General features: G+C 29.0%; 1 protein-coding gene across 1 annotated transcript in view; it reads right to left on the bottom strand.

Annotated features, from left to right (window-relative positions):
• Nucleotides 1-16,685, bottom strand: part of LOC107453598 (high affinity copper uptake protein 1) — a 33,116-nt gene that overhangs the window by 10,576 nt on the left and 5,855 nt on the right. The window lies entirely within an intron of this gene.

Genomic DNA, 16,685 nt, shown 5'->3' with positions numbered 1-16,685 from the left:
ATAAAATTTGTAGCCATTTAACGTGGGCAAGTCACACATGTATATTATATATTAATTTATTTCATCACAAGTACAAGAACCAGGTAGAGGGACTTGGCAATTTCAGTTGTAGTAAACAGAAATCGATATGGAAATATCACAACTGAAGGGAATAACCCAAATTAAAACCTACTTATTTAGTTGTAAGAAAATAATTTAGAAGAAAAAAGTAAAGTATGACTACAAATTATACAAAAATAATAAAATAAACTTGCAACAAATTCCACAAAATAGACATACAGAAACTTATTTCAGCAAATGCCAATTGAATGAATTATGAAAAGTATAAATCAAATAAAAGAACTTTTAATACATATCAACTAACTATTCCTAACTACAGAACAATCGCAAAGAAAAGAGCAGAATGGAGGAAGGTTCTAGGGAAGGCTCTGGCTCACAAAGGGCTGCCATGCCAATAAAAGAAGGAGAGTACATATCAAATGCTGAACACAGGGATTGACTACGAATCATTAAACAACCGTTGAAAATTATTGTTTATTCAAGCAACCACAACGATATGATTGTTAGGAAGAAATTAAATTTTTAATCGGCGTAAACTTACAATGCTGCTAGTAAAGAAATCAACCTAATTACAAGAATGAATAAACTGAAAGAAGGTAAAGAAAAGGTTGGCAATGAAAAACTAAAAAATAAATTGTATACCATACATTAAATAATGAAATCTAAAGCGAATATGAAACATCGATTTACAACTAGTAACTAAATTAAAAATTTCGAAGCAAATTTTTTATGCTTTGCATATTTTTTTTGCACCTGACACTGGTATATCTTTGATATACAAAAATTTCGAAGCAAATTTTTTATGCTTTGCATATTTTCTTTGCACCTGACACTGGTATACCTTTGATATACAAATTTTTCTAACGCTCTAATTACAAGTAAAAATATATTTTCGTATCTTTTAATTATAAAAAAACAGTCAACTAATTGCTAAAAAAAATCTGTTAGATTATTGGAATAATATTTGTACTAAAATAAATAAAATAAAATAAAAAAATAATAAAAAAATGTAGCTAGAAATTTTTTTTTCACTTATAATTAAAAATCAATAACTGATTTTGTAAATTAAAGAAATTTCAAGGATGAGTAACATTTTTTCTTAACTGCAAATTTGAAAAATAATTGTTTGAAAAATAAGTGAGCGGTGCTTGGAAGATTTTACCTTTAACGAAGAAAAAGTCACCGGTGTTTTATGCCGTATTTCATAACCATAAATTATTGAAATACTAAAGATAACATTCATCACTTATTTTGACCTAAATTAATACAAAATAATGAGAAAAAATATGAAAAATTCTAAGTCAATCTAAATTTTTTTTTTAAAAACTATGTTTAAAATTTTACAATCACTTATATATATATCACTCCAATTAAGATTATAAATACGACTCGATAAGCTGTTTTATATTTACTATTATTATAGCATATTACAGCGTTGCAATTAATCATTTTTCGAAAAATGATAAAGTAAATAAGGAAAACAAATTTAATTTGTTTCATAGAAGATACAAACACGGATTAAAAAATCGTCTAAGTCCATTAACGAGTATTTCGGCACCATTCACACGCGCATATCTTTTGGAGTCATCTTGCCATTCCCCTCCCCCCCCCCTTCATTAGTTCCTTTCAAAAACCAAATAGCAACTCCAGTATTCATAATCTCACGGAAATCCTCATTGCGAAATATATCTTGAAACCAGAATTCAACAAAAATAAAAATATTTCTAATGGTAATTGCAACAAGTGGGAAATCGGGATTTTTACTCATTGCGTCATTTGATTACTCGCGTGTTTCCCGAAATGGAATAAAGCTAATTTAAAGTCACGCAAACCCTTTAAAGAAATGAAATGATGCTAATTTTACAAAAGTAGTCCGCGCAAATCACGTGACAATTGTTTTTTCAACATATATTGTTGAAATTAAAACATTGTCTTCTCAACGTTAACAGAAATTTTTATCTGCACGACTTAAATAGATTTTTGAGGTAAAAACACAAAATGCAAAATTTTATTTTGATTTATTTTATTTAGTAGAAAAAAATCTATATGGAAAATAAGTCTTCGCGAATTTCGCTAAAAATAAAACAAGTTATTATTAACACCTTAAACAGATTTTTAAACGCGCACAGCTTTAAATAACCGTAAGTTTTAGAGACATAGAGCACTAAAAACAAAGAACTTTTTAATTAAAAGGAAAAATCCGAGCAATGGACAAAATGGTGTCTTGGGATATTCATCCACTTTTAAATGCACCTAGATAATTTTTTTAAAAAATTTTTTCCGCACATGCGCTGTATAAAGCAACTACTTCAATTACTCTTATCTGGCGCAGTTTTTATTATTATTTTTTAAATTTTAAAGCAATAATTTCGTTATCAGTTTAAAATTGATTCAAACGCTTTGTTTAATTTTTTTTAAATATTTAAGCTATAGCAAAAGTGGCACTAGACCTAGTATACATTTAGGACATTTACCAAAGGTCTAGTCATACTAGGTCTGGTTAAGTGCCATTGCCCGGTTTACCCTACACTGATGTTTTTTTAAGGTTCAGTGCCACTGCCCGGTATACATTTGCCCGGTATACCCTACACTGATGTTTTTTAAGGTCAAGTGCCGTTGCCCGGTATACATTTGCCCGGTATACCCTTCACTGATGTTTTTTTTAAGGTCAAGTGCCACTGCCCGGTATACATTTACCCGATACTCCAAACACTGATGTTTGTTCTAATCTATCGTCAGTAAGTATTAAAAGATCGAATAAATATAATTATATTCACAAATAAATTAATATCAAATCGGATGTTATAAATATTTCGGACATTCACCAAAGCGACTAATTTGATTGTCAACATTCACTGGTGAAAGTCAACAACCACCGATTTCGGTCATTCACAGTAACATGCACATCATTTACATAATAACCTCATCAGGACGATTGTTTCATACTTTGCCGAAATAGTATCCGGCATTTAAAAAAATAAAAGCAATTGGTTTTGTTGGCGATGATCTCGTAAGGCGATAAAGAAACATGCATAGTACAGGTAAGGAAGATATTAACCTCGAAGGAAAAGTGGATGAATAGCCCAAGGAACCGGACAAAATAAATTATGAAGAATTTAGATGCAAACAAGCCATATTGTTGATCGCAACGTCAAAAACATGAATTTCAATGTACGGGACTTTAAATAACAGGTAGTTTTGGGGATATAGAATATAGAGCTCTATAAACTCAGAATTTAAATTTTTCATTGAATGAAGAATAAAATCCAAGGAAGGGACTAAATAAATTTTGAGGAAAATAAGCCATATTGTTGATCGCAACACCCTAAACAGGAATTTCAATGTACGCGACTTAAAATAACCGGTAGTTTTAGAGATATAGAGTGCTAAAGAAAAGAAGAAAAAAAATTTTAATTTAAAGAAGAAAAAAATTAATTTATTGGACAAAACGAACCCTGAAGATTTACAACTAATATTCATCTCCGTAGCCTTGTAATTAACTCCAGAAGAAAAGGGAACTTCTGAATCAAGTATTGGGAGAAATTGCCTTCGAGGTTTGATAGATCTAACCCACGTTAAATAGAGAGGAAAACCACAAAAATCTCCCAAGGTTAGCCTGACTACAAAGGGACCCTAATCCATAATCCGTCTAGCATTTAGGATATTTTACGTTAGGCACTATGAGTAGTACAAGCCGGGTGCGAAATTCATCTAAGTCATTTCTGAGATTCGAACCACGGACCCTCGGGAGTAGCAATTTGGATAGTTGCTGTTCTGAATATTTGAAACAAATTTCGCATTGGACACAGCTATTCCACTTACCAGCGTTAAATACACCGAAAATCGTAAGCAGGTCGCAAAGAAAAAAAAAGGATTAAGGAGCGTTTTTGAGTTGTGGAACAAACAGAAGAAAAATAAAATCATTTTGTATTAAATTTATAGAGAAATTTTGGTTTTAATTCTTTGTTGAATTCGGAAGTCCTGGGTCCCGTAGTTTTACATGATCTAACAGAATCACTAAGACATAAATTTCAGAAGTGATTAATTTTTGAGATTATAAAACATAATATTCGTAATTTATAGTACCATATGCTGAAACCCTTAAATGTCCTTCACTTAATATCTAGACATCGATGAATAAAAACTGTCAACATTGTCCAAACACAGACAAAAAAGGGTTAATGTGACATGAAATCAGATTCATTTTGATATAAAATATAGCAAATGTTCGGACAGTTGAACCATTTCATAAAAACAACCATTTGAAAGACTGAGAAAAACATTAAACAAAACTGGCCAACCATGACCTAAAAATGTCCGTTCCCTTGTCTACAGTTTTATTACTTTTTAAGTCTGACGTTTGAACAAAGTGAGGCAGGTATATATTGCGTTCTGCATGGTGAAAGTAAAGACATTCAACGTTTTAAGTATCAAGTCATGAGAAACGAGGTATTCATTTCTTGGCCTGGTTTCTGATATCTTGATTTCGCCAACGGGATAAATCATTTTATTCTGCCTGAAGAGTTCATTTGAATTTAAATTTTGAAGTTCACATTTAAGGAAATTATGATTTATATTGAATCGTGCAATTGATGGAAACTGAAAAAAAGCAATACAACTACTTCAGAAAACTGTTATTTTAATTATGAATTTTTGTAAACAAAACTAATCAATAAATTGCTACAAGTATTTAAGTTATTGTATTTTAATGCGTTCTTTTTTTTAATTTATTGAATATGAAAGTTATTTTTTGTTCTTAACACTAGATTGCCCAAGGAAATCATTTTGACTGCATTTTAATTTCAATTAGAAAAACAATGATGTATATAATGACACAATTTCTTAGAATTTTGTGACTTTTATAATTATTTTTATTGTTGATATTTACTAATAACTTGTTATATAACTGAAAATAATATCAAAAATATTAAAAATTAATTTTAAACAAATTTCTTTACACATTACTTATTCTTTCACAATGCAGTCATTTTGACTGCTTTTGGGCAATATACGAATTTCAGTCTTTCTAGTGTAAATTACACTTAAAAATAAAAGCATGTGCAAATATGTAGAGCTATTAAACGTAAATTATTTCAGAAATAGGAAATATTATAAGCATAGAAATTATTTTCTTCAAAGTAATAATGCATTGGTTAATTGTCAGAATTATATTTAGATAATAAATTGAAGCAAACTAAGACACGTGTGTTAATTTTTATTTCAACATACTTTCAGAACAGCTAACTTTTCTTACTCAATGTATTTTAAGTGATAAGATATGTGATTTTCTCAATATATTTTAAGTGATAACAAAATTTACAAACGATAATAATTAGAAAATTTAAATATTACTTACACATTGGTCTACTGATTTAATAAATTTGATTTCCTCCACAAAACATAAGTTCAAAATAATTCAAAGGTATTAAAAATATAAATTTTGATGGCATACAAGTTACGATACCATACTTTAGGATCGTCTTAAGTGCAAAATACAACACAGGAAAAAGGTATAATGGGTAAAATAGTTAAAATGGCATACGAGTTCCGATGCTACACAGTAGGATCATCTTCAGTGCAAAATACACAACAGAAAAAATTTATAAAAGGAAAAATCGTTAAAACGGCATACTAGTTACGATACTACACTGAAGGATCATCTTCAGTGCAACGTACAACAAAGAAAAAAATATTGTACACTGAAAGTGACGCATCAATAAAACATTGGAATTTGTACGTCTTTTTAACTATTTTTATGTAAGTGTTCAAGAAAATTTTAATAGAAAAAAAAAATTTACTTGTTATTTTATTACCGATTTTAAGGTTGTGGGGGTCTAATAAAACGTATTATGTTAAACCAATTCACGCTCCAATATTTTTTTTTCTTTTCTTCCTTTTTTTTAATTTTGTAAAAAAAAATTTTTTTGAACAAAGAAAAATTACGTTTTTCTTTTTAAACTTGAAATATTTCAACAAAAAGTAACTCGTCTACTTTCATATTAAAGTAAAATTAAAATTTTAAACACTTAAAAAAAATTCTAATATAGATAAAATGTTAAAAACATTTTTTTATTACTTATCATTATTTTTAAAAAAAATGAACTTTAGAACAATAACAATTTGAATGCACAGTTAAATTTTTATGACAAATTCAACGAATTAACAAAAAATAAGTAAATTATAAACACGCCCTGGAAGCAGTCGACCATGATCGACTTCATAAGTTTCTGGAACCACGGTCAACGAACCTGCAGCCTTACCAGCATCCAGCTACGCTTAACCCTAACCCGAATTTAGAACCCAAGAAAAGGTCGAAGAAAAAATTATGTAAAATAGCTTTTGATTCGGTATTGTTCTTTCACAAACAGAAAGAGAGAAGAAAAAAGTTTTCGAAATTTTTTAAAAGAGGTGAGCTAGAATCAGTAATGATAAAAAATTTGAAAGTCTAACTTCCAAATAAAAAAACAGTGACTTGCGTTGAAAACGCATCATTTACGAACACTAAGAGACAAGAAAGTATTTGGCAAAGTTTGCTAATTATATGATAATTCCATGCAGAAGGTCTTTGTCATTCTTCAAGATTAAGGTCAATAATTCTTTCTCAAAACAATCGGTTTTGGAATACCAAATTACACAGCTGTCAATTCTTCCGGATTTTCTGGAAGATTTTATTTTCATATTTATAGTGATAGCAGAAGTTGTGTTTAAATATTTCGCATGTGTAAGCGTCTATGCTTAATTAAAATATAGAAAAAAGACACAGAAAAGTATTAAAACTTTCTAAATATCGTAATTAATAATGGAATTGCTAATAAGTTTTCTTTTGGTTCATAAATTCTAAAACTAAATTTATTTACTTAAGTTTCAAAATTAATTAAAATGCTATGAAAATGATGCAATGCATCATTTGTAACAGTTCCTCAATATTCAATATAGAATATTTTTGTCACAAGATGTTTAGAAATGTGCGAGTCAGATATTTACCTGTAACTATTTTCTTACAATGGTTTAGCACAATTTCGAAACAAGACAACTTCGCGACAAAAGCTCGTTCAGTAGATGATACTATGAAATACAAGGGTCGTCTGTTAAAAAAATACCTGTTAAAGAAATATGCTCGCATATAGACCAGAGAATTGCCTGACATTTAGAAATTACTCGTATAGCAAGCTTATTTGTTAATGCATAACACATCCAATAGTTCACTAGATGATACTATGACATAGAAGTTTAGCATCTTGTTTGATATTTTAATTTTATACAAAAATACATTGAACTTATCAAATAAAAAGAATGACGCATAACCCAATCTATTTTCGTTTCAATTAGATTAATAGGAAGTTTACAATTCGACAATGTTAAATTGTTCTTATCGGGCACGTGTTTATTAATTCATTTTTTTTTTTGTAATCCGAGCTCACTCAAGCCAGAGATACATAGAATTACTAAGAGTCCGAGATAATACATCGGATAAAGACCAAATTTTGTGGTTTCGCCACTCGACCATTGATGTCTAAACAAGAAAATTAGTCATTAAAATATTTTTTTTTAATTACTGACCTGTAAAACAAGAAGAGAAGAGAAAAATTTCGAATTGAATGTGGGGCTTTATCATGAGTCCAACCGAGCCAGAAACTTTTTTTTTTTTTCAGTAAACGAGCCCGCACCGAGCTCACCTCTAGCACGTTAACCTTCGAATTTTCATATTTCAAACTAGTAATAGCAATAATTTTACTTTTAACAAAAATATTTAATGATATATATAAACTGGCGATTGCAAGTGATAAGAACCGTTTTAAGATAATTTTTCTTTAAATTAAGTATACTTCAATTGTCTGTATTTTAGATGGTGTAACAAATTCAACCCTTTTCCAATGTCACATCAGCTGGAACTTTTGACTATGACATCGGCAATAACTAACAAAATTTAAGTTAAGACAAAAAGAAAACGTGTCCATTTCAAAATGCGCTATAGTAAAACTGTCTTTTCCGATAATAAAACTAAAATTTTGTAAACAAGAAACTACTGAATGCGCAATCATACTCATGATATTCATTCTTGTTTATCAACATCACATTTGAAACCTTCAATTTCAGATAACCATCAGAGCCTTAAATGTTTATAAAGTCTCCCCGCTTTGCCCACAGGATATCTCTCAGCACTTTTTTTTCTGAGTAATATTATTTAAAACTTAACATTATCTTATTAATATCAGCCGCGTGGACAGTCAACACAAAGGGATATTTTTAATATTATCTTCTACCAGTTACAAATACTCATAATATTATTTTCCATCACATATCAAATTGGATATGTGACTCAAAACTCTTATTAGAAAAAGAAACTGAGTATATCTAATGAAAATGCGTTAATAAAAATTATTAAGTATCAGAAAAGAAAATTATTTCAAGTAAGGTCAATTGTGTCGAATACAAGTATCTATATCTAAAGTTCAGATGACAGTTAAAAACAAGAAGCTTCACAAGTGGCCGAATAAATATTGCGAAAAACGATGACAATTAGCTTTGAGTTTCCTTCTAATTCCGTTTTCTTACTGCACTTCAAATTCATGATTTTAAAAAAGTCTTGAGGAAAAAATCATATTAAAACACAAAAAAATTTAATTTTCAGCGATTCATCAGCGATTTGAAAAAAAAAATTTTTTCGAACCAAACCAATTCACAAAAATTTAACCAGTTCGAACCAAAATTTAAATTATCGTTTGAAAAAAAATCGTTTCAAAAACGATTTTTTTTTCAAACGATAATTTAAATTTTGGTTCTCGAAATATCAATTTTTACGAAAGTGTTATATTTATGATTTCAAATTGTTATATCAGTTCAAATTGTTCCACACTTTTAGTAGCTAGCGAAGCAGAAAAAAAAAAAATATTACAAGAATAAAACTTAGCATAGACATGGAAAGATTCAGGCATATAGCAGAAAAGAGATAATTAGCATAAATGTCTGTATAATGAAATAGTGTTTGCTTAGATTGAGACAAAAGTTTTAGATTATTTTCATAAATTGAACTAAAATCGATTATCAGAAAAGATCGTTTAGAATTTATACAGGCATTTTTTTTCTCCTTTAATTATTGACCTTATAGGTAAATTCAAACCATGTATCCGAAGCTGGAGCTCTAAATTTCCCCATGCTCAAGCAATCTCATTTTATTTTTATTTCATAATCGTCGTTGAGCAGCCGACTAAATTTTCAGTTCACGGCTACTAATGTTCAACTTCGTAGCCTCGTCATTTTGAACCCAATCCAGAAAACAAGGGAATTCCTGGATCAAGTATTAGGAGAAATTGTGCCATAGTGGAAGACTTTTTGATGGAAGTAACCCGCATTTGCCTTACACAGAAAGGAAGACCACGAGAACCTCTCACGGTTAGCCTAATGGCAAGGGGACTCTAACCCATGATCCGTCTACCACTGAGGATATTTTATGTCAGTACTGTGATCGGTGGGAGCCGAGTGAGGAATTCGAAGCAACCAGACATCGCCGAGATTCGAAACCGGTTCACCTCACTGGGAGGCAAGCACTCTATCCCCTGAGCCACCATGGCTCTCTTGCAATGTCATTGTATCCTACAGACATTGAAGAAGCCTGCTGCATTATTGTAACGTCACTGGCCGTTTACCAAGTTGCTATAGAAAGACTATTCCAGGCATTAAAATACATTTATAATGAATTACCATCAATTATAAAGGAAGACTTAGTAGATTTAATTCTTTTCTTAAAAATAAACAAATAATTCAACTGCAAATTAAAAAAGTACTTTCGTTGAGCGCTGATAATCATATTATTAGTATTATTGTTATTTTTCAAATAATAAACAGTTTAAAATAACATCTGAAACTTAAACTAAAAATACTATTGTAGTAAAATTGTCGGAGTTTTAGCAGAGATCCAAAGTTTAAGATTATATTATATAGAAAATTTTTGGCATACGATCTTGATTTTTACAGGTGGATGAAATTTCCTAACTTTTCCCTCCCCCCCCCCCCGTTACGGTTTCAAAGTAGGTTTTTTTAATTTAAAATACAATCATAAGCCTTTAATAATTTAAACAAAATATGAGTGAAAATAAGCTAAACTATTAACTGAAATAACTTCAGTTCTGAATAGCCGGTTGAAATTAGAAATCACTGCATTTTAGAGATCAAAAGCTGAACAAATAAATTTGAGACACCAGTCACACACACGCATAGGAATTAAAATATGTTCTTTTCTATCAACGAGTTTCTTTTCATTACTTCCGAAATCGTTTGAGATTATGTAACTGTTCGAGTAAACGCATTACAGAAAGTCGTTCGACTTGTTTCTGGTGTGTAGTTACTAATCTACTTTTATTTTCTTCGGGCAATCCAAATGACCACTTATTTTTACTGTGCTTTAAGAAAAAAGAAAGAAAAAAAAAAAAACATTCAAAAAGAGTCATTCAACTTTGAAAATATTGTTTGGTTTTTTATTGCTTCATTGGTCATGTAGACCTCAGCCTTAATTACCTCTAGTCATTTATTTAAAGTGATATGAGGAAATCGTCTGGTCAATTTTTAATTTAGGAAGTAACGCACACTGTGACAATTCTAAACATCTCAACTCGATCAGACAGGGTTGTTAGTTAAACATTGTAAAGAAATAAATTTTGCGAACTTCTCGAATTCATAAGAATATTTAGGAAAGATTAACTAACAAAGGAGGTACCCGAAGTTTCAACAGGAAATCAGGTTGCATTTTTCATTCACTTTTTTGAAGCAGTCTTTTAGGCAAAAGAAACAATATATATGAAACTTTTTTGTCCCCTTTTAAGATACTTAAAAACACAATAATAAAATGTATATTTAAACATTAATTTCAAATCATTTCTAGCTAAAACTCCAAGTTTGTGACCGCTAATATGCGAACAATTTAAATAAGTGTTAGAGATTTATAGATTTCGCCAATTGGAAGCTTTCAGACAAGAAATAATGGCGAGACATAATATTGATTCCCTAATGTCACAGAACAATATTCAAAGCAAATTAATTAAAGTTCCTTAAATTTAAAAAATTTCGCATAAAACTTTTTATCAACTCAGCTCTTTAATTGCTATTTACCGAACTATTTCATAAATGAGAATACAAATTAATATACATAGTTTAAGAAACTAACCTTTATTTTCTTGAAATCGAAAAAATAATTAAAATTAAAACAAAACTTATTTTTGAGTCAAGTTAGAAAATATAGAAGGGTACTATTATCAACCAAACTCTTGACTAATGGTGACTTTTTCTAAAATTTATAAAAAATGAATAGTTAAAATAATTTATGACGATAAAATAACAAAGTATGTAGTGTAGTACAGCGATTCCCTAGAATTCTTCCTCTGAACCCTGGGGTTCCGTGGAAGGATGACAGGGGTTTCGACTGTTAGGATGTTTTTAACCAGTAATAATAATATTTATATCCAATCCATAATTTATTTTATATTTCGCTTGCTTATATGAACTTCTTTATGTAAATTGCGAAAGAAAAAAATTTAAAGTAAATATTTTTTTTCAATAGCAATATATTGAATAAATTACGAAAAGAATATGCATTTATATAAATTTCTTAAGTATTTCTCACCGAGTTCCTCTATTCAAAATAAAATAACTAAATTCAAGAATAAAGAATTAGGCTTTTCTGCTAACTATTCTTATCGTTAACAACAGTTCTTTTTCAAAAACCAAAATTCAGCTTATTTTATTCATTTTCAGCATATGCCTAAGACAAGATAAAATTCATAATATTAAATATTCCATAGCTGTTAATGAACTTTTTTTTCTATAATGCCGGGGGTTCCTCCAAAATCAACTCGATCATTTAGGGTTCCATAGTTGAAAAAAATTGGGAACCACTGATGTTCATTCATAAAGAAATCTTGATCAGTCAAAAAAGCAAAAATTTAATAATGATGATTGCGAAATTTCGACATTTACAAAATCGTTTGCTTTAAAAAAAAAAAAAAACATTATACGTTTTTTTTTTAAATAAATAAAAACAATAATTACAGAAAATATGAAAAAAAGTTGTTTTCAAACAATTGTACAACTTTTTTTAATGTAAGAATTCTTAATTCTTCCACCTGATCGTAAACTATAAGATTCAAAAACAATGAAAATGATTTTTAAGAAGAATAACATTTCAATTTCTGAAGCAGCATTAGCCTAATGAACGACTTAACGTAACGGATGTTATCCTGGAATCGAAAAAAATAGCCTAGTTTTGGTCAATTTCTAAGAAACGAAATAAGCGTAATCCGCTTAAAGGCCATTTTTCGAAATAAATCGATTTTTCGCTACGCTGTAGATCGAATTGATAAGAACGATTATTTCCTTTGAAGTAGAAGGAAAATATAAGCTACACCCAAACCTTATTACCATAAATAGAATTGATAAGATACCATTTCCTTAAGTTTAAATAAGTTGCGAAGACAACTATGTACATTTAAATAGTTACGTCCATGGTCGGATATAGATTAGGGTCCCCTAAGACGAAAATATTATAGAACCCCTTCAAATATACGACAAATATAATGATAAATTCAACGTGCCTATAATCTAGGTTCCCATAAAAACGTGACCTTTTATTTATTATTTTATAGCTATATTATTTTCTAAAAATACAAAACTTTCGAGTTGATAATAGTTTTTGAACATTAATTACAGGATTGCAATTTTAATTCGTAAAAAAACTGATTTTGTTCAAGATACTGGATAAAAGTGTATTTAATCCCCAAAATTGTTTAAAAAGGGTTAGATCGAACTGTTAAGACTTAAATTTAATTTTTCTAATTTTTCCAATCAATTAAAATTAAATAAATGAAATTTAAAAAAAAGAGATAATATACTGACAAGTTTATAAAATAAGCTTACGCAAATAAAAATTTGGAGAAAAAAAAACGACCATACGACTGGAAATATAAGCAAGTTGCAGTTAAAATCATAATTCATTAAATAAACTCACATTACACCGAATGAACTGTCCTTCCAGTTCTTCATCGGCAGTAAGATTATTTTCTAAATTTAATTATTTAAAATAAATTACTAGACCATCAAGTTTAAAGGCAACAGAAAAACATGATTCTCATTATCGTTTTAAAAAATTAATACAAAATAAATTTAAGAGCTTTGTGTAGAAAAAAAAAAAGAACAATTTAAACATTTTTGTAGAACTCTGATGTCGTAGTGAAATTTTTTATTTATTTGGTATTGCATTTTTAACAAACATTAGCTTAGCTTCATCATACGCTAGTGAAATATATTTAATTAGTATTATATATATATCACATAAATTGAATAGTGAATAAGCGGTCAAAATTAAAATAGACCAGATCAGATAAAATCGGTCCAAACTCTCATCCTTAAAACCGATACAACCTTGATTTATAGGGTACTAAAAGGGACTACCTTTCTTATGAAATCCTTTTTAATTATATTTAGTTAGAATATAAAATTGGAAGAGCCTTGCCGCAGATTGGACCAGATGGCTAAGACTACTGGGGGCGAACTTGGCCTATAACAGGTTGTAGTGCCTTGAAAGAAGAATCATAGAGTTATAAATAAGATTTATTACTCTATGAGAAGAATTGGCTTGAAAACAATATATCAATAATATAGCTATAGTCCATTCCACCTTAAGTTGGCACTGGAGAGAAAGGTAGGAAATGTAATGCTCCGCCTTTGAAAAGTAGTTCTTCGCTATTTTGGAATTAATTGCAGTTTAAATGCGCGTACAAATATAAATAAATGTTGCATAGTTAGAAAAGTATATCTTGAAACATTCATTAGAAGTTTTTCATGTTTAAATGTATTTAACTTATAAATACCTTCTCAGTAAAGCGAATGGGCAAAGAAGAAGGAGGTGCTTTAGTTTGGCGCTGAATTAGCTTTCAAGGACAAGGAATTGGCTCATTGGCTATGTTTCTACACTGGTCAGTCAGCTTTTCCATTCGCCTTGGCTTTGCTTAAGTGTCTTATCTCTTGTGCAGTTCTTTTTTTTTTTTTTTTTTTTTGTATTTGATTATTTAATTTTCTAAATATTAACCTTATCTGTACAATATTTAATGAAAAAAATTTTCCCCTCAGAATAAATGAGAAAAAAAAAAAAAAACACCCCAATAGACAGGTGAATATTATTAAACTGATGACAGTTGAGCATATTTGCTGTGTTGTGTGAACAACGCAGCAAATTCAACATGTGATTTTATTATTATTTTTTTACGACAAAAGAAAAAATTGTTTTCGCTTTATTTGATCTCTGTAAAGATTCAAATCTTGCGTCTTTTGCGCCATGTTTAGTTCTGAAGTACAATTCGCTTTTTATAGGAACTTAAATAATGTAAAAATTTAAGATTTTTAGTTTGTTCAATTAAAGGGACTTTTAAATGTTATCTGAAATACAATTTCCATAATAGAAGTGTTAATCCGTTAGTTATAAACTAATAAAATGTATAGGAATTGAAATAATTTAAAAAAAGACGCAAAATTTGAATCATTAATTTTTTTTAAACAACGACAGGTTAATTTAAACCAATCAATATTTTAATAATTACTTTTGAAATACAAAGCCCAAAAAGCTGAGAAATCCTTTCTCTTATGTAGAAAATATTAAGATATTTCAGTATCTGACAAAATATTTCGAGACTAACTAATTCTACTGTACTTAAATAACAAATTATGGGGATTTTTCTCTTAAGCCTCCTTTCACCTGCAAAGATCCTGAAAAGTAAAGGAAAATTCTGATATTTCAAAATATGTATTTTCTTTTGAAGAAATGCGCCTACCCATCCAAGTAGAATTTCGCCTGATGAGAAATTGTGGATTGAATTCAATTCAGGGCTACCCCACAAAGAGTTTGCAGAAGGAACTGTCAACTGTTAAAATATTAAACGAATAACATGATAACCACCAGGATAGGTGGTTATCATGTTATTCAAAGAGTTCCTGTTGAGTCTAAGAGGGTGGGATATGGCAGCTGAAAACATGGGGGGGGGGGCGAACAAACAGTACGCCCCCCCATATGGATAATACTAATTATTTTTTTTCAGGTAAGTTCTTTTGTCTCTTAGAAGCAAATATATTTCAGAAAAAAAAAAATTTTGTAGTAAAAAAAAAAACTTTTCTGAAATTTTTTTTTTAATTTTTTATTTATAAAAAAAAAAAAGAACAGTAAATATTAAAAAAACATAGGTATGATATTTTTCATGGTCAATGATTTCCTGCCTATGTTGACTTTTTCTTCCCCAACAAAGCACCAATGAGGGATAAATTAATGTACATTAATCTACAAAAAATAAGCATATAAAAATAAATATTTAAAACAAAGTATTTATGCGCATCTATGCATTTCGTTTTTTTTTTTACTTAGATTTCATCAAAAAAGAATCTTTTTAAATATATTTTTCTTTAATTAAAATTAGTTTCGTTTAATTAAAAAATTATAATAAGAAAAAAAAACAGTAAGTATTATAAAACATAAGTATGATCTTTCTCATGATCAATAATTTCCAGCCTATGCTGACTTTTCCTTCCCCAACAAATCACCAATGTGGGATAAATTAATGTACATTAATCTACAAAAAATAAGAATAAGAATATAAAAATAAATATTTAAAACAAAGTATTTTTGCGCATCTATGTATTTCTTTTTTTTTTTTTTTACTTAGATTTCAGCAAAAAAGAATATTTTTATATATATATATTTTTTTCTGTTTAAAATTAGTTTCGTTTAGTTAAAAAATCTTAATAAGAAAATCTGCTCTTTGAATACTAATTAAGAAATCAGCTTACAACTAGTATCTTAAAATAATAATTATGAGAAATGCTCTAAAAAATCGTGCTCTTTTCCGTATTCTGTACAAAATTTTAGTACGATTCTTGGTTTTAAAAAAATAAAAATCGGCGTTTTGCTTTCTTAAACGCCAATACTGGCCACTTTCTCTCCCTTTGTTGCTACCTCATCCCCGTACTGACTTAAAGAGTAACCCAGTTTCCATGTAATCCGGTCTACCTACCTTTCTCTCCAGTGCCAACTTAAGGTGGAATGGACTATATAAATTTTTACTTAGCTTCACGTAATCGAAAATATTACACCATATTTTTTTAAAATACATTTTATTCATCGGTCTTCTTTGAAATTGGGTATTCTCTTTAATTACCTTCGTTGGAAGTTTTTTTTTTTTTTTTTTTTTTAATGAAGCTAAATAGATTTTTTCTTTCATTTGTTTTAAGACATTTAAACGAGATTAATTTCACATAAGTTTATTTTTTCTAAATAGCATTGAACTTAAAACATCAGATTTGGGAATACAAAATAACCTTAAATGTGAAATAGCAAGTCATCTCGAATAAATCAGAAAATAGTATATTAATAGGACAGAATCGTCAAAATATTATTTATCTAGCGAACAATTACTGTAAGAGTAAAAATGTAAAATTATGTTGAAGTATTCTTTACGATATTATAGGGTTAATCAGAATGAAAATCAATAAACTAGAATGGGTAAATCAAATTTTTCTTTGCTATTTTTTTTTAATGAATGAAGGAAAGAATTCTTGCTCAGAAAAGTGGAGTTACAATTTTTCCGGAAAAA

The sequence above is a fragment of the Parasteatoda tepidariorum genome, chromosome 9 (genome assembly GCF_982258835.1).
Source record: "Parasteatoda tepidariorum strain Cologne lab strain chromosome 9, Ptep-v5.0, whole genome shotgun sequence".
Classification (NCBI taxonomy): domain Eukaryota; kingdom Metazoa; phylum Arthropoda; class Arachnida; order Araneae; family Theridiidae; genus Parasteatoda; species Parasteatoda tepidariorum.
The sequence above is the reverse complement of the archived record's forward strand: the minus strand, read 5'-3'. Positions and strand labels throughout refer to the sequence as shown.